The sequence below is a fragment of the Salmo salar genome, chromosome 05 (assembly GCF_965601325.2).
Source record: "Salmo salar chromosome 05, fSalSal1, whole genome shotgun sequence".
In the NCBI taxonomy this organism is placed as follows: Eukaryota; Metazoa; Chordata; class Actinopteri; order Salmoniformes; family Salmonidae; genus Salmo; species Salmo salar.
This window is the reverse complement of record NC_138295.1, coordinates 6483003-6507500: the sequence shown is the minus strand read 5'-3', so window position 1 is coordinate 6507500 and position 24498 is coordinate 6483003. Positions and strand designations below refer to the sequence as shown.

The 24498-nt window shown below is 41.9% G+C and overlaps 1 protein-coding gene across 4 annotated transcripts in view; it reads right to left on the bottom strand.

The window, feature by feature from the left end:
• Positions 1-23609, bottom strand: part of LOC106604153 (neuroblast differentiation-associated protein AHNAK) — a 45184-nt gene extending 21575 nt beyond the window's left edge. For 3 of the 4 annotated variants that reach the window (XM_082975007.1, XM_082975009.1, XM_082975010.1), the window contains exons 1-2: positions 23296-23609; positions 7916-7967 (exon numbers count right to left, since the gene is read on the bottom strand). The gene's annotated coding sequence lies outside the window, so the exon portion shown is untranslated. Of the gene's footprint in view, positions 1-7911; positions 7968-23295 lie in introns of all 4 variants that reach the window. The other variant, XM_082975008.1, reaches the window with a different exon arrangement.
• Between the last annotated feature and the right edge of the window lie 889 nt (positions 23610-24498).

Here is a 24498-nt window from a genome sequence, read left to right as displayed (position 1 = left end):
TTGTTTTGTACACATCAGGCAGTATAGAAATAGCTCAGTCAAGGTAAGAACAAACTGTAATTTCCCATGTTTTATGTAGCGCCCTGGTGTGACTGCTGACAGACTATTTTCTGTCAACTATTTGTTGTGAAATAGACCTCCACATTTGTAACTATCGTCAATTCACTGGGCATATTCAGGGTGTGTTCAAGGTTGTGAAAGCACATAAATAATACTGGATGTATGCCTTACAGATAGGGATTAGTGGGTCCCACCCTTTGATTTCACAGGTTTAGGGAAGGCAATTTTTTTGTAAATGAACTATGCTGCATGTACAAAAGATATCCAACCTGGTCTCATAGCCTAGACGTAACATAGAAAACGTAAATCCGGGACACTCATATCAGTCCGATATGTTACGTTTGGTATGGTTACATAAGACAGATGGTTACTGAAGGCAAATATGGAAGGAGGGGTGGTTGGTTGGTTGTGGATGAGTAGGCGTATAATGCAAACGTCTAGCAACCCAAAGGTTGCGTCTTCGAAATCTCATCACAGACAATTTTTGCTAATTACAAACTTTTCAAGTACTTACTACATTTTAGCGACTTTGCAACTACTTACAATGTTAGCTAACCCTAACCTTAACCTTAACCCTTTAGACCTAACCCCTAGTGCTAACGTTAGCCAGCTAGCTAACGTTAGCATTAGCCACCTAGCTAATGTTAACCACAACAAATTGGAATTCGTAACATATCATACGTTTTGCAAATTCATAAAATGTTGTACTTTTAGCAAATTCGTAACATATTGCACAAATTGCAATTAGTAACATATTGTACAAATGCAATTCATAACATTTCATACGAATTACAATTTGTAACATATCATAAGAAATTGATAATGAACATCCACAAATTAATACATACCATACGAAACGTAACGTATCATACAAAATGGAGTCTCTTGGATTTCCGTATGGAATAATAGGAAATGCTCTGAGATATAAAGCACTTTGACAGGGAGGAACGATCAAAAGTACGCTACAAATACAACACAGCAAGAATCTGATTTGTTTACATCATTCACTTGCCAGGGTGAGTGCCTGTCCCTTCCAACACATGCTGACAAGATCTAGCCTACACTACACAGTCCAACACACACATTGGGGACAGACAACCCATTGTTTCATTAATGTCAACTCCTCGAACATCCCACCCCTGTAATTACATAAGCCATGTCTGTGCTGTATCAACCTCCACCTACGCAGACGGTGTAGGCCTATGTTACACCATGCTTTAGATTCTAACGGACAGTTACGTCCGTTTTCAAAGGGACCCTAATTCATCAAAAAGACTGTGTTGAGTGCATCCCAAATGTCACCCTATTCCCTACATAGTGCACTACTTTTGACCAAGATCCAGGGTGCCATTTGACTGTGAAGATAAACTATCCAGTGTTCAATGTTCATTCCTGACCTTTATGGAAAGAACGTTCAGATGAATACTGTACAGAAAAACGTATTTTTTTCAAAGGTTTGCTGAGTGATTGTGCTGTACCATGTTAAATATATTATATATATATATATATATATATATATAGTGTGCAAATAGAGTGTGCAAAGATGTCATCAAGGTAAAGGGTGGCTATTTTGAAGAATCTCAAATCTCAAATATATTTTGATTTATTTAACACTTTTTTTGGTTACTACATGATTCCATACGGGGTGGCAGGTAGCCTAGTGGTTAGAGTTTTGGGCCACTAACCGAAAGGTTGCTGGATCGAATCCCCGAGCTGTCGTTCTGCCCCTGAACAAGGCAGTTAACGCACTGTTCCCAGGCCGTCGTTGTAAAAAAAACTGGCCTGCCAGGTTAAATAAAGTGTGTTATTTCATAGCTTTGATGTCTTCACTATTATTCTACAATGTAAAAAATAGTAAAAATAAAGAAAAAACCTTGAATGAGTAGGTGTGTCCAAACTTTTGACTGGTAATACACTACCGTTCAAAAGTTTGGGTATATTATTTCAATTTTTTTCTCTGGGAAGTGCCGTAAGTAAGCATTTCACTGTTTGTCTGTGTTTGCGAAGCATGTGACAAATAAAATGTGTATTGATAGAAACATGGAAACAAACAAGACAGAAGATACAGTATGAACAATATTTACACCAAAGATGATGTTGTCTCTTGTTTTGCAATGAAAATCCCTCTCTCTCTCTCTCTTTCTCTCTGTCTCTCTCTCTGTCCCTCTCCCTCACTCTCCAAGAATGCACATGCTTTTGAAATGACATATACCGTAATTGACGTAATTCTAGATATGAATCAGATCATAGCTATGAGATGTAGATTCTATTCATATACTGCTGGTACATTAAAACCCAACAAGCACAGCCAGTCCAGCTAAAGGGAGTTACTTTAACAAGGCAACTACGCAGACCTACCGAATCTGCAATGTCAAAGTGTGCATCCCAAATGACACCTTATTCCCTACATAGTGCAATACTTTCGACCATGGCCCATCAAAAGTAGTACACTACATAGGGAATAAGGGTGTTATTCAACAAAGACGGCTTGATCGAATTAACTCATGAAGATCAAATTCCACTCAGGTCAACTGACACTGCTAGCTAGTAATACAATCTAAAACGAACCCGTATTACCATGACCAAAATGTATTCTAAGTAAATCAAAAACAGAGAGTGTGAGTGTGTGTGTGTGTGTGTCAACACGCCATGTGAGAGATCGAACGCGCAAACACCACACGTGACACACCCGAGCCCTCCAAAATTGCATTCATCAGAGGAATTAGAAATCATCAAAAGGTTCTACAGCTGCACCATCGAGAGCATCCTGACTGGTTGCATCACCGCCTTGTACGGCAACTGCTCGGCCTCCGACCGCAAGGCGCTACAGAGGGTAGTGCATACGGCCCAGTACATCACTGGGGCTAAGCTTCCTGCCATCCAGGACCTCTGTTTATTATCTATGTATAGTCACTTTACCTCTACCTACATGTACATATTACCTCAATTACCTCAACTAACCGGTGCCCCCGCACATTGACTCTGTACCGGTACCCCCTGTATATAGCCTCCACATTGACTCTGTACCGTAACACCCTGTATATAGGCTCCACATTGACTCTGTACCGGTACCCCCTGTATATAGGCTCCACATTGACTCTGTACTGTAACACCCTGTATATAGCCTCCACATTGACTCTGTACCGGTACCCCCTGTATATAGCCTCCACATTGACTCTGTACCGGTACCCCTGTATATAGCCTCCACATTGACTCAGTACGGTACCCCCTGTATATAGCCTCCACATTGACTCTGTACCGTAACACCCTGTATATAGCCTCCACATTGACTCTGTACCGGTACCCCTGTATATAGCCTCCACATTGACTCAGTACGGTACCCCCTGTATATAGCCTCCACATTGACTCTGTACCGTAACACCCTGTATATAGCCTCCACATTGACTCTGTACCGGTAACCCCCTGTATATAGCCTCCACATTGACTCTGTACCGGTAACCCCTGTATATAGCCTCCACATTGACTCTGTACTGGTACCCCCTGTATATAGCCTCCACATTGACTCTGTACCGGTACCCCCTGTATATAGCCTCCACATTGACTCTGTACCGGTACCCCCTGTATATAGCCTCCACATTGACTCTGTACCGGTACCCCCTGTATATAGCCTCCACATTGACTCTGTACTGGTACCCCCTGTATATAGCCTCCACATTGACTCTGTACCGTAACACCCTGTATATAGCCTCCACATTGACTCTGTACTGATACCCCCTGTATATAGCCTCCACATTGACTCTGTACCGGTACCCCCTGTATATAGCCTCCACATTGACTTTGTACCGGTACCCCCTGTATATAGCCTCCACATTGACTCTGTACCGTAACACCCTGTATATAGCCTCCACATTGACTCTGTACTGGTACCCCCTGTATATAGCCTCCACATTGACTCTGTACCGTAACACCCTGTATATAGCCTCCACATTGACTCTGTACTGGTACCCCTGCATATAGCCTCCACATTGACTCTGTACCGGTACCCCCTGTATATAGCCTCCACATTGACTCTGTACCGGTACCCCCTGTATATAGCCTCCACATTGACTCTGTACCGTAACACCCTGTATTTAGCCTCCACATTGACTCTGTACTGGTACCCCTGCATATAGCCTCCACATTGACTCTGTACCGTAACACCCTGTATTTAGCCTCCACATTGACTCTGTACTGGTACCCCTGCATATAGCCTCCACATTGACTCTGTACCGTAACACCCTGTATATAGCCTCCACATTGACTCTGTACTGGTACCCCCTGTATATAGCCTCCACCTTGACTCTGTACCGGTACCCCCTGTATATAGCCTCCACATTGACTCTGTACCGGTACCCCCCTGTATATAGCCTCCACATTGACTCTGTACCGGTACCCCCTGTATATAGTCTCCACATTGACTCTGTACCGGTACCCCCTGTATATAGCCTCCACATTGACTCTGTACCGGTACCCCCTGTATATAGCCTCCACATTGACTCTGTACCGTAACACCCTGTATTTAGCCTCCACATTGACTCTGTACTGGTACCCCTGCATATAGCCTCCACATTGACTCTGTACCGTAACACCCTGTATTTAGCCTCCACATTGACTCTGTACTGGTACCCCTGCATATAGCCTCCACATTGACTCTGTACCGTAACACCCTGTATTTAGCCTCCACATTGACTCTGTACCGTAACACCCTGTATATAGCCTCCACATTGACTCTGTACTGGTACCCCCTGTATATAGCCTCCACATTGACTCTGTACTGGTACCCCCTGTATATAGCCTCCACATTGACTCTGTACCGGTACCCCCTGTATATAGCCTCCACATTGACTCTGTACTGGTACCCCCTGTATATAGTCTCCACATTGACTCTGTACTGGTACCCCCTGTATATAGCCTCCACATTGACTCTGTACAGGTACCCCCTGTATATAGCCTCCACATTGACTCAGTACTGGTACCCCCTGCATATAGCCTTGTTACTGTTATTTTATTGTTGCTCTTTAATTATTTGTTATTTTTCTATTTTCTTCTGGTTTATTTTTAATTGTATTTATTTATTTTTTTACTTCAGTTTATTTTAGTATAAGGTCTACACTTGTTGTATTCGGCGCATGTGACAAATAACATTTGATTTGATGAAAACTATGCTGCTTTAACTCTCTAACAAGCCCTATTATTATTGTTGGTACTCAGAGTTATTTACAAAAGCAGAGGGAGGGGGGTTACCAACAGATCCCGGCTCAGAGAGAGAGGAGAGAACACAGGGAGGGGAGGGGAGGGGAGGGAGAGAAGAGAACACAGGGAGGGGAGGGGAGGGGAGGGGAGGGAGAAAGAGAACACAGGGAGGGGAGGGGAGGGGAGGGGAGAGAACACAGGGAGGGGAGGGGAGGGGAGGGGAGGGGAGGGAGAGAGAGAGAGAAGAGAACACAGGGAGGGGAGGGGAGGGGAGAGAACACAGGGAGGGGGAGGGGAGGGAGAGAAGAGAACACAGGGAGGGGAGGGGAGAGAGGGGAGGGGAGAGAGAGAAGAGAACACAGGGAGGGGGGAGGGGAGGGGAGAGAACACAGGGAGGGGAGGGGAGGGGAGGGAGAGAAGAGAAGAGAACACAGGGAGGGGAGGGGAGAGGAGGGGAGGGGAGAGAGAGAAGAGAACACAGGGAGGGGAGGGGAGGGTGAGAGAGAGGAGATAACACAGGGAGGGGAGGGGTGGGTGAGAGAGAGGAGAGAACAAATGGACGGAATGGGTGAGAGCAAGGGGGTGAGAGAGAGGGAGAACATGGGAGGAGGCCCTAACTGTTCCAGGGCCAGTTCCTGTGGAATGTCAGCCTAGAAGTAAACTTGTCGTCATGCCAGGGACCTTAAAACCACAGACAGCTACTTTACAACCTCTGTAGAAAACAGAGAAGAGGAGAACTGTTTAAATGTTCCAGTTATTTATTAGTGAATTTCATTTAAGATTTCCAGTCCTTCTGTCCATTAACTACACAATGTTATGTTTCTTCCAACTTGCTTTCGCTTGAGACAATCTCCTCACACTACAGATCAAATCAAATTGTGTTGGTCACATACACATGTTTAGCAGATGTTATTGTGGGTGTAGCGAAATGCTTGTAAAGACTGGAAAGGAGACAGGGATAAACACTATAGGAAAGGAGACAGGGAAGAGACACTATAGGAAAGGAGACAGGGAAGAACAATATAGAAAAGGAGACAGGGAAGGAACAATATAGGAAAGGAGACAGGGAAAGACACTATAGGAAAGGAGACAGGGAAGAACACTATAGGAAAGGAGACAGGGAAAGACACTATAAGAAAGGAGACAGGGAAGAACACTATAGGAAAGGAGACAGGGAAGGACAGTATAGGAAAGGAGACAGGGAAGTACACTATAGGAAAGGAGACAGGGAAAGACACTATAGGAAAGGACTGAAATATGAGCAGGAAGAGGAAACAACTGTTAAGTACCGGAATCCAACTCTTAACATCAAAGAGACACAGATCAGGAGGGAAACTACGGTTTGCATAATTGCTGTAATGTAACGTCACATGACCAGCTGGTTGAGGGGTAAACAAAACTGTATTGCTGTAATGTAACGTCACATGACCAGCTGGTTGAGGGGTAAACAAAACTGTATTGCTGTAATGTAACGTCACATGACCAGCTGGTTGAGGGGTAAACAAAACTGTATTGCTGTAATGTAACGTCACATGACCAGCTGGTTGAGGGGTAAACAAAACTGTATTGCTGTAATGTAACGTCACATGACCAGCTGGTTGAGGGGTAAACAAAACTGTATTGCTGTAATGTAACGTCACATGACCAGCTGGTTGAGGGGTAAACAAACAGTGAACAAGACGTGTTCATGGAATCATACGACAGACAAGCAGTCATAGAAAGCAGAAACAACAACAGTCAAACAACTTATCTTTCTTCCATTTCTATCTCTCTGTGCCTTGAGTGCAAAAAAAAATAAATCTACTTGTCGAAGGGCACACCGCACTCGAATCAAATCATTGAGCTCATCGAAATGTGCTCACGGGAGACATGAAAGTCAATATTTGGGCACAAAAACTGTCAAAGAAGAAAATTGTGGGGAAGGAATGGGAGAGAAGGAACGGGAAGGGTATGAGCGTCATACATCATCATTGTAGTTTGCTATGTAACTGTGCTATGAGAGAAAGCCTGCAGGGAACACGAGGACAGACCACCCGACCAGAAAGCTTCTGGTTTCTGACAATGGCAGCTCCTAACCAGTTAGCTAACCCGCCTCTTTCTGACCACAGAACATTTCTGTATACGCCTGTTTCCTTTCTCCCTTATTGGCTATATTGTCTACGTGCGGTTTGGCGGTTTGGTATTCCTTAGACTTGGGACACAAAAAATGTATCTTGCCGCAGCTGCTACTACCAACAGTTAAACAGTGTGATCTGGCAGTGCTTGACTTGCCATTTCGTATTAAAGGTGGGGGGCTGGACTAAACAGGTGGTCGAGCAATGGCAGAGGGGGTAAAGAGGAGGCATACACAGAGGGTCAGATTTCTCCAAGCCAGGCCTTTCACAGCTGAATGGAGACATGACCTTCCAGCTTCAAAGAAGGTTCTGTGACAAACATTCCAAAAGAGGTTCTAGAGTTTGACTTTAGAATCACCAAGGTCCAATCAACAAAGACAATAGAATGCTGTTGAACAAAACAAAATGACAACAACAAGATGAACCCTATTATATTTTGTGGAGATATTCAGTTTACAGTAACTGATATGTTTTGTGTTGTGTTTAGTCTGTGTCTTGTCATCAACATCTTGGATAACTATATCTTTGAATGAAGAACACTTACGTACTTTGGATTGCTCAAGCAAGGCCAAGGGCTCTGTCTCTTTGCTTCCTGTTTGTCTGTTAACAGAGGGACACATGGAGAGAGAAGAGGAATAGGAGTTAATCACATTGATTGATCGACTAGTTAAGTTCATTCTCACGTCCACACGTCTCTCTTGTATATGTTACTCACACAAGACAGCAACCAACTTCAACACACTTTCATTCATGGCTTTCGGACAGACATAGAAACAAATTCATAAACTACGCCCGTACTTATACGGTATTGCTCCAGGGATATCTAGTCTACATGACTACGTCACATGTCTGCAGTGTGTTGCGATTGTGTCTTCCTAACAAGGACTTTCACCTCAGAGAGAATTGCTTTAATCAGCTGGAGGGGCACTCCGGAACATTAATAATGAACCTGCCTGGGTGAGAATAAAGTATTGATGGCAAAGAGTACCAATTATGTAAAACACTCCCTTAAATTATGTGTATGCAGCTACTGCTTAGCTCTGCATCATTTTACCCCCCCCCCAAAAAAAATCTATGTGATGACATTGAATCAATGTGGACAACTGATTGGATTTGCAAAAAGTTATCAACGTAAGGACATTTTAGTCTTTTTTACACCCAAATTCTTACCTAAATCCAACAACGTGGTTAAATGTTTTGAAGATTTCACATTAAATTGGCGTTAGTGGACAACTCAACCAAATGCAAATCAAAACGAGACGTTTAACTGACGTCTGTGCCCAGTGGGTAATGTGAATTATGTGGCAGACCATACCATAGCAGGCAGCCATACCATTTAAAATATGCACCACTGATCACTCAACACAACAAGATACACCGCAGGCAGGTCATTTCAGTTTCCCAACTCAACGCAAGACTAGTATGTTTAAACCACAACTTGAACACATTGCTGGACTATCAAATGGTGCCAAATCAGTCCCATACAAAAACAGTCACGAGGTATTGGCCCTTTACTTATAATGTTCCCCTGGGGAGTCAACACCTTGGCTTGTACACAGACCTCACATACCCAGCTGCTGTCTGCCGTAGGCCTAGTTCTGATGTCTGCATGTGGCTGCTAATACGTTTAGTCAAGATTCACTTTCAGTTCAGCTCTATTAACATCTTAAAAACAACTAGCGACTAGCCTTAGGCCAACCTAACAGATAGTGTTTCGCTTGAGGTTATAGCACCTTCAGAAAGTATTCCCACACCCATGACTTTTTCCACATTTTGTTTTTGTAGTGGGGAGGACAACGCCGACATTTCTCGCTTAAATCATTTTACAGACACAAAAAGATCCCACCTTGTCTGGCGTATTTTGTTTTGTGGACATTTGGAAAGTTTACTGAAAAAAATTCTGTTTCCATCAGGCCTGTCCTTGTATTGTTTTATTCGACATGAACTTTACTCACATAAACATTTTGGATGGAAACCTGCTTAGTGTCCCAATACTTTTGGAGCTCACTGTACTAGCACATGGCTGAAGGTGAAGAAATATCTGATTTAAGATTCATGACTCATACTATAAATTATCTGGAGAATTCTGATTTCCTGAATGATTACGGTCATTTTCAGCACAGCCTTTAAGCTTTGAGACGTCTATATTTTCAAGATATAATTGTATAAGCATATGCTAGCCAACTGCTTTGGTATTGATATATTTATTTTCCAATTAAACTTTGACATTTGTCTAGACAGTAAAAGCTGAACTTGGTACGTTATATTTAAAGTGCTTTCATTCCGGCTTAGTTCACAATTCCTGTTCACGTTTGAAGATTACTGCTTAGACTGGAAGAGGGTACTGTGAAACAAAGAATAGTCTTTCCTCTGGAGCAGAAACAGCACATGGTGGGACTGGATTCCTCACAGACAGGAACAGACCAGTGACAACCTGCCCCATTTACAAATTCTTTAAAGACAAGTTATTTTTTTAACAACTGTCATTATTCTGCTGCTTCCTCCCCTGTTGTTGTATACAGCTGAACTGTTCAATACTTCCAAGAAAAGTACAACAAACAACTGTTTACAATCCTAAGAGACTTTATTGGACTGTCTTCCCTCGCCACCAGCAAACATGTTGTTGTTTTGTTTTGTTTATTTGAGCCACTTTCAATTGAAAAACAGAACTCAAAGTCAAAGTTATAGTAAAGGGTAAAAATATGAAAAGCTTTCCAGGATTTTGATTGGTTACTTAACAGGCTGAACTAGTTTGAGCATCAAAGACAAACCTTTGATGCATAACACAGTTATATGTGCATATTGTTAACAAACTGGATCTAAGCTTGATTTATAGTTATGTATCACTCCGGTGTTCCGTTTGTGCTTACCTGTTGAAGTTGTAGAAGAGCAGAAACCAAGCACGTCATAGCTACATGTCGTTGTCTATAGAGATAGAGGCTGGCAACGGATCCAACAAGTGTTTCTCTCTTAACTGACCGCCAGCCACCAGTCATTTCAAACCCTCATTAAAGTCTTTCATCACAACACCACCAAGCTAAAACGTCTTCCTATCCTTACTGCTTTATTGTTGGCGCAGCTAGCTGGTTGGTTATTTCTGCCTGGTACTGAAATAGATAGGCCAGTGGTGATAAACGCCAAGCGATACGAGGTTGGATTGTCACTGTGTTTGCATAGAGAGACTCAGGGTATGGCAGCTGTCTAAACTAGCAGACACCAGCGGCGTTGTATTCATTTGTCTCCTGTCACGAAGGGGAGATCAACAACATACGTAGTAGGGCTGACCCCAATTAGTCGACTGGTCCGATTGTTTGGTCGTTAGGGTGGTAGTTGACCGCCATGCGCCTCCCAGAGTACACAACCTATGCTACACTTGTGAGAAACAAGTTTTGGTTTATTTCATTCCATTTACGAGTTTTGTCAATTTAGTCATTGTCTTTTGTTTGGAGCGCTCCAGTCAATGTTGAGTAAGGACGCGCACGCATAGAAGTAGGTCTATAGGCTACCTGGCCTGCATGCAAATGTAGGCATATAAATGTGCCCATTTGGGCATCTGATAGTATTTCTGATTGGCTTAACACACCACCACTAATGAGCTGTGGAGCTTCTCAAAGTAATGTTTTCTTTACCTCAAACAACAAGCAAAGTCTGTTTTACATCCGTTGAGAATGATAATAGTTCCTCCATGTATTTGAAAAATCTTTCCAGCTCTTTCCCTTTCAATAACCACTCAGTGTGATAGGGAAAAATGTCATGCTCTGATCCAATGGAAACATCATAAAATAGGCCTACCTGATTACTTCTTATCAGTGCTTGACTTGGACTGAATTAGGTTCCGGTACTCATTTTGGGTGCTGGTACTGTATATATTTAGGTGCAGGAGCTCCACAATAATTTTTTGCTAATTCTATCAGAGGAATAGAGCAGTAGAACATTTGAGGTGCTGGTACTCAGCTCCAGTGAGCTCCTCCCCAAGTCAAGCACTGCTTCTTATCGCTTGCGCAAATAGCCTACAGCTGTGTCTGTCCCAGGCTCACTGGCGTGGGAAACTCTGAGGGCCCAGAATATTTTATACAATGTTGCAAGCTTCAGCCAACACAAGCTAATAGTTGATAAAAATGTTTCAAGTTCGTTGCAGACAGGCTGAATATGATTTAACAGATATTTATTTTTATGAGGATATTTTCTACCTGCAGGCTGCAATGTTTATATTTGTTGGATTTATATAGGCTATTTTTTACATAGTTAGCAATAGCAATAGAAGTTACATTTTAGGTTTGTATCATTTTCATTTAGATTTGGATGGAATTTTGATGAACCTCATGAACAACGATTTTGAGATATGAATAAGTTATTATGAATTAAATTTCACAAACATTTGCATATGAAAACCATACCTTGCACGCAGATCAGTTGAAATGGTAAGATAAATTGGCATTCCACATGAGAAACGCTACCAACTCCTTATGGAGCCTAGTACCGGCAACTTCAGGAAAGTAACGGCAGAATCTGTTAAAGCCAGTATGAGCAGCAGGAGGAGGATGGTCAGGTTAAATTCTTTATTTTTTTCTGGTTATCTAGATCTCTGGCGCCCTCTTGAGGCATTTGTCTTATTTAATCAATCCGTAAGCTTAAAGCATCAGACAAGCTCAATGCATCGAGTTGATTTCATTAAAACACATAGGGTGTGTCTATATATAGAAAAATAGACATTGAACAATGTTGGCCAATCGATTGGTCGAAAGAATAGACGACTTTGTGGGCTCTGTATTCCATTCAAGGAAGCAGATTCAGGTAAGGTTGATCTGATTTGCATTGGTTGTTTTAATGTCTGTTTGGAAACATGTTCTGACTAGATAAATGGATATTGTCAATGGTGCTATTAACATAGGAAAATGTCAACCTTGACTTGCATTGACTAGTTACATGGGCATCACACATCCAAAACACTATTTACAATTGGTCACACCTATGTGGTAAAGCGAACGCCATTAGTCAAAGCAAGGCGACTGGAATAACAGTTACAGAAATATTCTGAGAAGTGTGGGGAAACCTTCACCTATCATAGTACTGTTTTTGGAAACTAGTTCAAGGTCACTGCAAAACTAAGCTGAACAAATCTCAGGTAGGTTTAATCCAGAAAGGAAACAGTGTGGGCCCCAGACTACTGCTGACCATCACAAGCACAGCAGTACACACAGAGGGGTGGTCAGCGTTAGCTAGCTTGCTAGTGACAGATAGCCAAGTGGTTAGAGCATTGGACTAATAACTGGAAGGTTGCAAGATCAAATCCCTGAGGTGACAAGGTCAAAATCTGTCTTTCTGCCTCTGAACAAGGCAGTTAACCCACTGTTCCTAGGCTGTCATTGAAAATAAGAATTTGTTCTTAACTGACTTGGCTAATTAAATAAAAGGTCAAATAAAACATTTTTTTAAATGAAAGCTGTGTAGGGATGTGCAGGGCTGGCTTGGGAATTCGACTGACTAGAATAGATGCATCACAATACCATGTCAGGAAATATTGATTGTACCCTTGAGTGTACTGTCAAAATGTCTGAGATCTGATGGGCTTTTCCCCATTCTAGTCAGTCAAACAAATATGTGTATTTCTATGTGCCTCCGGTCTTTTCACCATCTCAGCTCTAGCTTGTTTGCTATTGGATCGGAGCAACGGGCTAGGCTTTGGGTCCTACCTCAGGCAGTGCTTGCTTGGTAAAGGAGCAACAGGCTAAAGGGCTAGGTGCTGTGCTACGATGCTGGGCCCCACCCTAGCCTCCAGCCATGTCTCAGCGCTAGCAGTTAGCTTGCTAAGCGATTGGAGCAATAAGCTACGAGGCTATGCCCCACCTTAGCCCCCAGCCCTGTCTCAGCCCTAGCAGTTAGCTTGCTAAGAGATTGGAGCAATAGGCTGCAATGCTGGGCCCCACCCTAGCCTCCAGCCCTGTCTCAGCGGTAGCAGTTAGCTTGCTAAGCGATTGGAGCAATAGGCTACGAGGCTGGGCCCCACCCTAGCCTCCAGCCCTGTCTCAGCCCTAGCAGTTAGCTTGTTAAGAGATTGGAGCAACAGGCTACGGGGCTGAGATCCACCATAGTCTCTCAGTTCTAGCTAGATTGCTAGGAGAGCAACCAACGTGCTAGGCAACAGGGCTGGGTGTTGTGCTGTGCTCTAACGGGCTGAGCAGGCCAGGCCCTGGGATGGGTGTTGTGCTGTGCTCTACGGGGCTGAGCAGGCCCCACCCTGCCTCTACCACATTCCTTGATAGAGTTGTCAGGCCAGCTGGAACAGAGCCTAGTCTCTCCTCTCCTCTGTCTCTCTCTCGCAGTGACTAACTCCAAAGAAATGTCCTCCACTCACTCTACCCAGCCTCTTCGTGTGCTGCCTGCCACCCAGAGCATGTCAGCACAGGGTTCAGCCACAAAACAGAATCACTTTTTTCTTTCTTTATTTCTTAATACTGTTGGGTTGTGCAACTACAATCATCATCACTGAATGGATCTCTGTACATGATTGTGCCAAGGAGCCATATAGACACTCCAGTTTAGTAAATACATAGTGAGATAGTCTTGTCTCTGAAAGAGGCAGTGAAAGTGAATGAAACCAGAGCGCAAAGGATCTGAAAGGATCTGTCAGTCAAGACAACAATAAACAATAGATTGAATGGTGACTGTGTTAAGAACACTAATAAAACAATGAAGTGTGAAACCCTGGTGAGTGAGTGGCAAGATTTGGTTAAGGATCTATGGGCCATGGTTAAAAGTAGTGCACTATGAAGGGACTAGGGTGCCATTTGGGATGCATATTTAGTTGCGGAATTTTTCCAATGTTATCAAACAGAATTGTCTCAATGTTTTCCTCCTTCCTTTATTGAAGGGGTGGACTGATCAGCTGACAAAGCAACATTTGCTACCACTAACTGGCGTGACTGGTTTACAGACCAGAGAGAGAAATGGAGAGAGAGAGAGGTTTTACATAAACAAAGAGAAATATGTTTAGATTGACAGAGGCAAATGTGATTTTTCTACAGTACATGGTGTGTGAAACCTCAAAATCAAATAACATAACATTGTTCAATAACTGAACATGAAATTATTTATTACACTGATTTGCAAGTGGAATATATTTTGCTTCCAACGCGCATCAAAATGCACCAACAACTAAGGATGGCATACAAGTATTGTTTTAAAAGAGTGCAAATAAGTATTGTTATTTATACTGTAGGCTGTTGTTGTCTGACCCAAAGTGGCAGGAACACTGTTTATTGCTTGTGTGAATGTCACCAGTGGCTAATGGTATTTACAGGCTTATATCACACCTCCATTTTAATCTTAAAGTGATGGAGCTTTGTAAATCACCATTTAATACCTGAAATGTTATTACATTCTATAGTTATTGTTGACATTAATCATTATAACGTCTTCCAGTGACATGACATATTGATATATAGTGTTTAACACACCTGGAACCTTTTGACGTTTTGCAACTTTCTGCACATTCTATAGACTGGCGGTTTTATTTCAGAGTACAAGAACAACTGTGATTGGAAACAAGTGCTGAGAAGGAGGTAAACAAATTACAGTTTAAAAAACATATGTGAGCCAGTATCTGTTGCCAGTAAGATAACAACCTCAACAAAGCAAAATATAAGTCTAAATTAACATTCCTCGCACTGCCACAATGATATTTAGGCACTCCATTCCAAACAACATGTACGTACAGATGTAGGATCTTAATTTGACCCGTACAACAGGAAAATAATCCTACAGCAACGGGAAATGTGAATGATTGTGTGGATTATAATTAAATGTACATTTTTGTAGGGGTTGATAAATGTTTTGTTTAGTTAGGGCAAATGAAGTCTGACTTTGTGGAAATTACAAATACTTTTTAAACCTTGAATACACTACAAGTTTGCAAACTTGTAGGGTGATCAACAACAGGGTGATCAAATTAAGATCCTATATCTGTACACCACATGTCAACTCTAGTCAGAGCTGTATAAAGGGAGTTGGAAGGCGGTTGCACATATGCAAGGTTGTGTAAGGTTTACAGCGTGAGTACTGTCGGGTTTTTCTGTGTTTCTTAGTTGTTATCTTTGTGATAGTGAAACCACTATCACCTAGGATGTCTGTTAACACATACTAGATTAAGGCACCATTTCTACTGAGTGACAATTATACACCTTTCAAACCAACTTTCCAGCTGAAATAATACATTTCATAAAAAAGATATATCAAATGTCCTAAATCAAAGATATACACAAATAAAAACATCTGATTCAATTGCTTTAGAAAGGGGCACATGACAGGGATGTCCTCTCTCCCCCCTTCTGTTTGCACTTGCAATTAAACCGCTTGCAGAAGGAATTAGACAGGATCCAAACGTAACAGGTATCAGTATTGGTAAACATGAATATAAGCTAAACTTATTTGCAGATGATATGTTGATATACCAGACCAATATTGAAAACTCAATGCCTCCGTTGCTAAAAAATATTATCAGAATACTTAAAACAATTATGGCAATAGGGGAAAAAAATGAATAACTCATGATCTACAGCAATCCTTTAAGTGGACCAAAAAAATATATTAAATACTTAGACGGTTAATAAGTGACAACAAACAACAAATATTTAAAGATAACTTCATCCCATTATTCAACAAGTTGAAAGCAGATCTGAATAAATGGAACAAACTTCCCATAAATCTTACAGGTAGAATAAACCTCTTCAGAATGGCATGGCTCCCAAAGTTTTTATATTTATTCTCGGTAATACCAATTACCCTACCGAAGACATTCTTTAAATAACTATACTCGGTCATAACAGACTTTATAGTGTCAAATAAAATGCATAGAATAAAAAGGAAAGCTTTATCTTCTTAAGCCTGAGGGTGGTTTTAACCTTCCAGACTTGGAATTGTATCAACTTGCCACCCAGGGCTTTTACTTACGACATATAGAGTACCAGTCAAAAATTTGGACACACCTACTCATTCAAGGTTTTTTCTTTATATTTACTATTTTCTACATTGAAGAACAATATTGAAGACATCAAACTATGAAATAACACATGGAATCATGCAGCAACCAAAAAAGTGTTAAACAAATAGAAGACAGATTCTCTATTTGGTAAAAGACCAAGTCCATATTATGGCAAGAACATTTCAAATAAGCAAAGAGAAACAACAGTCCATCATTACTTTAAGACATGAAGGTCAGTCAATGCGGAACATTTCAAGAACTTTTCAAGTTATTCAAGTGCAGTCGAAAAAACCATCAAGCGCTATGATGAAACTGGCACTCGTGAGGCCCTCCACAGGAAAGGAAGGCCCAGAGTTACCTCTGCAGCAGAGGGTAAGTTTATTAGCGTTAATTGTACCTCAGATTGCAGCCCAAATAAATGCTTCACAGTGTTCAAGTAACAGACACATCTTAACATCAACTGTTCATCCATAAACTGTTCCACATGGTAAACTAAAGCCTTCCAATTGGCTCATTCATCCCCCCTCCTCTCCTCTGGAACTATTCCCCAGGTCGTTGCTGTAAATGAAAATGTGTTCTCAGTCAACTTTCCCTGTAAAATAAGGGTAAAATAAAATAACAAATGTAAAGGCATAGAAACCATAAATGACTTGGTAATAGGAAATTATTGCCATGACAGAATTAAAAAGCAATTTTGGACCAATGTAGATATCTTCAAATACATGCAACTTGAAAGTTTCATATCAAGACATTTCAATTTGAAATCTTTTGGACATCAGAGCAATCTTGAGGAAACCTATTTCAATCAGAAAAGGATGTTCATATGATAGATAAGCTATACAAAACCTTGCAGAGAGACTATCCAACTGACAATCTCTTTGAAAAAAATATAAACTATTGGAAACAAGACTTAAAAAGAACTGATGTTGGCACAAGATAGAGGGAATGATGGAACATAACTAAGAGTTAACAAAAATGTACACATAATTCATTATAAACTAATGTATATAATGTATTACACAAGAGACAAAATTCACAAATTCTACAGCACAATGGCAGAGTCATGTCTTAAGTGTAAAACTAACAATGACTCAATAATCCGTCTGGGAATCCTATAGTCCAAAAGTTATGGGCTGAGTTTTGCCTTAGTATTAAATGTAGCCATAATGCTGAGGTGGCTTTGGCACACACTATGCTCTTAAGTTCTTGATGGTTGCTAGGCAGCGCCCATTACTACTATCATCCTGGCAGTTCTAAACTTTGCAAGGCATGTCACTTCACCCATGAAAAAAAAAATATATATATAATCTTAATCATAACTGGATGGATCCATAAAGAACTGCTGTGGGAATAAATACAACTGAACGGTGAACATATTGGAATAAAGTACGCTAATGAAATTGAAGGCATCAAATTGTTATAATACTATATAATATATATATATAATAATAATATATAATAATAGCATGTTCAACTATTTCAGCTGCATTGAGACAATGTCAGATGTTTTTTTTTCTTCTCACTAAATCTTTGTTTGGATACTGTTTAGGCTAGAATTAGAAATGTTAGCTTAGTTGAGGTGAGTGCTGCTCATGATCATCTTGTCTAGTTCGCTCGTTCATTGTCACTGATCAGAACATTTTGCCAGCATGTTGTGTAGCTAACAAGTGGATTAGTTTACTCTTCACTCGCAGCCACTTAGTAACCTAGGCCCATCTCCTGACCAAAAGACTGTGACTTGTTTTAATTCATCAATGTGATTTTGTTTCACTGAATCTCTATCTTTATATTTGGTTAATTCTCTGACTGGGCAAATAAGTGGAGGTGGTATAGCTCATCAATTCGTTTGCTTATCTATCACTAATCAGAAACATTTAGCATGTTATAATTAAGCAATAAGCCATGAGGGGGTGTGGTATATGGCCAATATACCTTAGGTATATTGTCTTAGGCACAACGCAACGCAGAGTGCCTGGACACAGCCCTTAGCAGTGGTATATTGGCCATATATCACAAACCCCTGAGGTGCCTTATTGCTATTATAAACTGGTTATCAACATAATTAGAGAAGTTAAAATTACTGTTTTGACATACCCGTGGTATACGGTCTGATATACCACGGCTGTCAGCCAATCAGCATTCAGGGCTCGAACCACCCAGTTTATAATGTAGCCTAAACCAAATGTAGATCTACTATTTTGCTTGATCGCGTAAATACAACTCCAAAAGCCCGCTGAGGATCTGAGATATGAACACGAGAATCTTGTAAATATAGATTGCTATTATTTTCTATCAGTATCATGATGAAGATACTTTCAATGTAAAACCATATGTCTGCTCCCTAACGAAGTGGAGTGAGGAAAGAGATGAAAACATGGATTTTAAAAAAAAAACATGGGCTCTGTTTCAAAATATCACCTGTTTTTTCCCCCTACGACAGCGGTTCCACACGTTGCCGTGACGACGCAAGTTGTGTTGGGGGAAAAAAGTATTATTTTATATTTTATTCTGTTATATTTCATTATATTCTTAGCCTACTATAAAATATAATTGTGTTGACTGTGATCAGTAAGTGTGTCGTGTCTGTTTAATGAACATAATAACTATTGATTTAACGTCCGCCCACATCTACTTCCACTCATAAACGTGCCGCCATGTGCACAAGAGATATAAAAAAGCTTATTACGGCAAGAATTTGGTAAAAAAAAAAAAAGGACTGTATGGAATTGGGCTCTAAAAACATTGGCAGGTTTTTTTTTTTTACAGGCAACATCCTGCAAAGTCTGTCTCTAAATGCACAGACAGAATAGTAGGGAGGAGGGTGTAGGGAGTGGCTCTCTCTGTGTACAATCGCTCTGTCTGAAAGAGATATTTTGCAATAATTATTATCATGAACATTGCTACATTTCATTATGGCAAAATAAGTCCATGAGTCAAGAGATATTTTTTTAGATTTGCTTACAGTTACACAGAGGGGGAGGAGAACCCGCTCCAGCCAACAATTTCACAAGTTGGGATCAATAACGTACTACTGTCCTACTTCTGACGGATGGACAACTGTTCCTGCTTTAGTGTACCAGTTATGAAATCTACGTGATAAATAAAAGAAAATAGGGTGGGATTAAAATGAGTTAAATGTCTCAATTATCCACAATCAGAACACCCAGGGACCAATCAGACAAAGAGATTAATCGAAGTGTTAAAATAAAAACTTGTTTGATGGGAATCAGTCCTCCTCCCGTACTCTCTCTCTCCCTCTCTCTCCCGTACTCTCCCTCTCTCCCGTACGCTCTCCCTCTCTCTCCGGTACTCTCCCTCTCTCTCCCATACTCTCCCTCTCTCTCCTGTACTCTCCCTCTCTCTCCCGTACGCTCTCTCTCCCTCTCTCTCCCGTACGCTCTCTCTCTCTCTCTCCCGTACGCTCTCCCTCTCTCTCCCGTACGCTCTCCCTCTCTCTCCCGTACGCTCTCTCTCTCTCTCCCGTACGCTCTCTCTCCCTCTCTCTCCCGTACGCTCTCCCTCTCTCTCCCGTACGCTCTCCCTCTCTCTCCCGTACGCTCTCTCTCCCTCTCTCTCCCATACTCTCTCTCTCCCGTACGCTCTCTCTCCCTCTCACTCCCTCTCTCTCCCGTATGCTCTCCCTCTCTCTCCCGTACTCTCCCTCTCTCTCCTGTACTCTCTCCCGTACGCTCTACCTCTCTCTCCCTCTCTCGCACTCTCCCTCTCTCTCTCCCGTATGCTCTCCCTCTCTCTCCTGTACGCTCTCTCTCTCTCCCGTACGCTCTCCCGTACGCTCTACCTCTCTCTCCCTCTCTCTCCCTCTCTCTCCCGTATGCTCTCCCTCTCTCCCCCATACTCTCTCTCCCCCGTGCGCTCTCCCGTATGCTCTCCCTCTCTCTCTCCCTCTCTCCCGTACTCTCTCCCTCTCTCTCGTACGCTCTCCCTCTCCTACCCTCTCTCTCCCGTATGCTCTCCCTCTCTCTCCCATACTCTCTCTCTCCCGTGCGCTCTCCCGTATGCTCTCCCTCTCTCTCTCCCGTACTCTCTCCCTCTCTCTCGTACGCTCTCCCTCTCCTACCCTCTCTCTCCCGTATGCTCTCCCTCTCTCTCCCGTACGCTCTCTCTCTCCCTCTCTCTCCCGTACGCTCTCTCTCCCATACTCTCTCTCTCCCTCTCTCTCTCTCCCGTACGCTCTACCTCTCTCTCCCATACTCTCTCCCTCTCTCTCCCGTACGCTCTCCCTCTCTCTAACGGGGAAGGTCCTAAACGCCCCTGAATGGGACCGTGAGAAGGAAATGACAAAAGGAAGTGTGCGAGAGTCTGGGCTCTTTCTGTTTCACACTGGCACAGTGAGAATGCCACTCCTCTCCTCTGCTATCAACAGTTGGCAGGGGGAAAGCTGTGGTGGCACGTTTGGTGGAGTACAATAATGAGTGTTCTATGAATTCCATGTCCACTGGATTGACAGATTACGTTAATAAATAACAAAACCAGGTCTGGGTTTGTCAGGGGGTTGTCAAGAACAATTCTGAATCTGAAGTTGGCTGTGTAGTAACTTATCGCTTACTTTGTTCCAGTCAAAATTTGACACTTACTATATTCTCTGTTTTGAACAAGTACTACCATGTCAAATGAACTGTTCAAAACACTGAACATACAGACATAGGCTATACTTTTACATACCATCCCAATAAAAAAACATTTAAAGGTCCAGTGCAGTCAAAAACGTGATTTGCCTGTGTTTTATATATTGCCACACTGAGGTTGGAATAATACTGTGAAATTGTGAAAATTATGATAATGCCCTTTTAGTGTAAGAGATGTGTAAGAAATGTTTGAAAATATTGCCTGAAATTTAACCTGTTTTTTGGTGGGATGTAGTTTTTGCCTGTCTGGTTACATCATCAGGTGGTAAATTAGTTAATAGACCAATAAGAATGAGAGTTCCAAACCTCTCTACCAATAACAGCTAGTTTTAAGTTTTCCCCTCCCCACTCAGACCACTCCCAGACAGTCCTAGCTAAATTCTTACTGGAGTAATTGCTCTTTGCTAAGAAGCTATTTTAGTTTATTTTTGATCATTTTAATTTGAAACAATCACTGTAAGGTACTTAATATTTACCCAGAAATTATTTGATATTGAGATTACATTTTTTTAAAGAGTCTGTATTGGACCTTTAAGCACGACTTGACCGACCATACAACCCTTTGCTCATAGCCGCTGTTATTATCCATCACTTCGACAGGAACAATTGGGAGAAACACTATACTTTTACAGCTTTAAGACATTTTCTGTGAGCTCGCTGGCTCTGGTGCCAGCCTGTGGCTTGTGTTCTCTGGGAGAGAGACTTTCCTTTCCCTGCTGCTCTAACAGAAGAAAGTCGGCCAGGGTGTGGCAGAAAGGGGGAAGGGAGCGATTAAAGCATTTGAATTTCCACCCAACTATTCAAAGCATAATATCAGGGGGATCTAAGTCTCTCCGTCTATAACTCTATCTCTATCTATTGGAATGGAGAAACACACAGAAGGTGGCTGTTTGGTTTTATTATAACTCTTCAAAGTTAATACACGCCTGAAGTTATAACAACGTAGCTGTTTCTGTTATTCAAACACATTCTGTATCTTTGTTACTTAATGCTCTGAGCTCGAGTAAAACACCTCTTTCACTCTGAAATGCAGAAGTTTTGATTATTTTTTCCCCTCTTTTCCTCAAGCCTGGTTTCAATTAGTAAGTATTTCCAAACCACTACATTCCATTACCATACCCCACCCCTCTCTCTCTCTTTCTCTCTCTGTCTCTCTCTCTCTCTCTCTCTCGCTCTCTCTCTCTCTCTCTCTCTCCACCCTGGCTAGAATCCCAGGATATAACGAATCGAGTTAAAACTGCAAGTGAGGAGAAAGTCGCTAGAACCCCATTCATGTGAACACCTTAAAACTTAAAACAGATGAAAACAGTTTTGGGTTTTTTTAAGTTTTAGCTAAATTGGAAAGTACAGTTTGATTTATCACACACACACTGTATACTCGTATACTATATTAAAACCGTTACTATATTATACTCTGAAAAGCGTTGGTTTTTTGGTGAAGATGGGTTAGAAGATGGTGTTCTAAGATTGCAGAGTGTGTGTCATTATGTTCTCTCTCCCATGGGTGCGCCTCCCTGAAACAGGGAGTAAGAGGGAGGGAGGGAGGGAGTAGGAGGGTAATAGTAAGAAAGTAGAACCCACACCCAAAGCATGTAGCCTATCTTAAAAGGTTTTATGGGTAACTGCCTTTACTGATAGTCATTTCTAAACAAACAATTACTCTTACTCATACAAACACAAACAAAACATTATTTAGCTTGACAGGTTTTTCATCAAAGATGATACTTGGGCGTTTTCTTTGTACATTAAAAAAAAAAAGTTTTACTGCGTGCAGGGTGATGTTAGAATAGGAGGGTCTATATCCACGTTGCTGAGATGAAGTAACAACTGAACGAGGCTATACATCTGCATGGGGGGGGGGTTATTTTAAAATGGGATAGATAAGCATTAAGCACAATGGAACATAAACCCCCTTTATGGGACTGGCGTCGCTCCATATGCCCCAGTCAGCCTTTATTTTGTGCGCAGTAAAAGAGAGTGAAATAAGAAGTGCGACCCAAGTCTCCGTTAATGTGTGGTGGTGACACACACCCACTTCATCTCGTGTTCTAAATTACAGAACTTTGACCGAGAAAACCAAGTAACACCACGAACCAGCACCCTTCATCTCAGTTAGTTAGCGGGCTGAAAGACTGTTATTCTTATTTTCAAAAACGTAATGTAAACGAACCTCAAACGACACGGTTGCCACGTCATTTAACAAATGCCTTACAACTTTGTGAGTTTACCAGATATGATACCATCACCATAATACACTTTTAAAATAAGCTAAATAAGAATTGTGATGAAACGGTTGTTTTACCTATGAGCAGTCTGAGTTGCAACAACTTTATCACAGCAGCTTGAGCATCTTCGGCCGTGTTCTCTTCCCCTCCTCTGTTCCAGCAGTTGATAAAAGCACGTCTTCTTCTTAACAATCAAACCTTATTTCTCTCTTATAAAAAAAACAACTTTTCTTGCTTTATCAACCCGAGTCTCCCTCGGTGTCCAGGGAGTTTTTCTCTCTCCCCTCCCTACTCACTCTCTCCCCTTAGAAAGTGCGTGTTACCTTTTTTTCTAGTCTGCGTGGCTGTTACTCCGGGCGATGCAGAATGGTTGGACATGCGAACGGGTAGGGCTACTGGTCGTGGATAGAGGGCGGGAAGGAGGGATATAGGGAGGGAGGTGAAGGGAGTGGCCGTAGTCTCCTTTTCTGGCTCTGCCCATCCAATGCAACCTGGAATCAGGGGTAGACATAACATAGTATATAAAATCCTGGAGACTAATTATGCTGAACAAAAATATAAACGCAACATGCAACAATTTGAAAGATTTTACTGAGTTACAGTTAATATAAGGAAATAAGTCAGTTTAAATAAATGAATTAGGCCCTATTCCATGGATTTCAGAACTGGGCAGGGGTGTAGCCATGGGTGGTCCGGGAGGGCATAGGCCCACCCACTTGGGAGCCAGGCTCACCTACTGGGGAGCAAGGCCCAGCCAATCAGAATGAGTTTTTCCCCACAAAAGGGCTTTATTACAGCCAGAAATACTCCTCAGTTTCATCAGCTGTCCTGGTGGCTGGTCTCAGACAATCCTGCAGGTGAAGAAGCTGGATGTGGAGGTCTTGGGCTGGCCTGGTTACACCTGGTCTGCGGTTTTGAGGCCAGTTGTATGTACTGCCAAATTCTCTAAAACGACATTGGTGGCTTATGGTAGAGAAATGAACATTAAATTATCTGGCAACAGCTCTGGTGGACAGTCCTGCAGTCAGCATGCCAACTGCATACTCCCTCAAAACTTTTGATATCTGTTGCATTGTGTTGTGTGACAAAACTGCAGATTTTAGAGTGGCCTTTTATGGTCCCCAGCACAAGGTGCACCTGTGTAATGATCATGCTGTTTAATCAGCTTCTTGATATGCCACACCTGTCAGATGGATGGATTATCTTGGCAAAGGAGAAATGCTCACTAACATGGATGGAAACAAATTTGTTGATCAAAGTTTGAGAAAAATAAGCTTTTT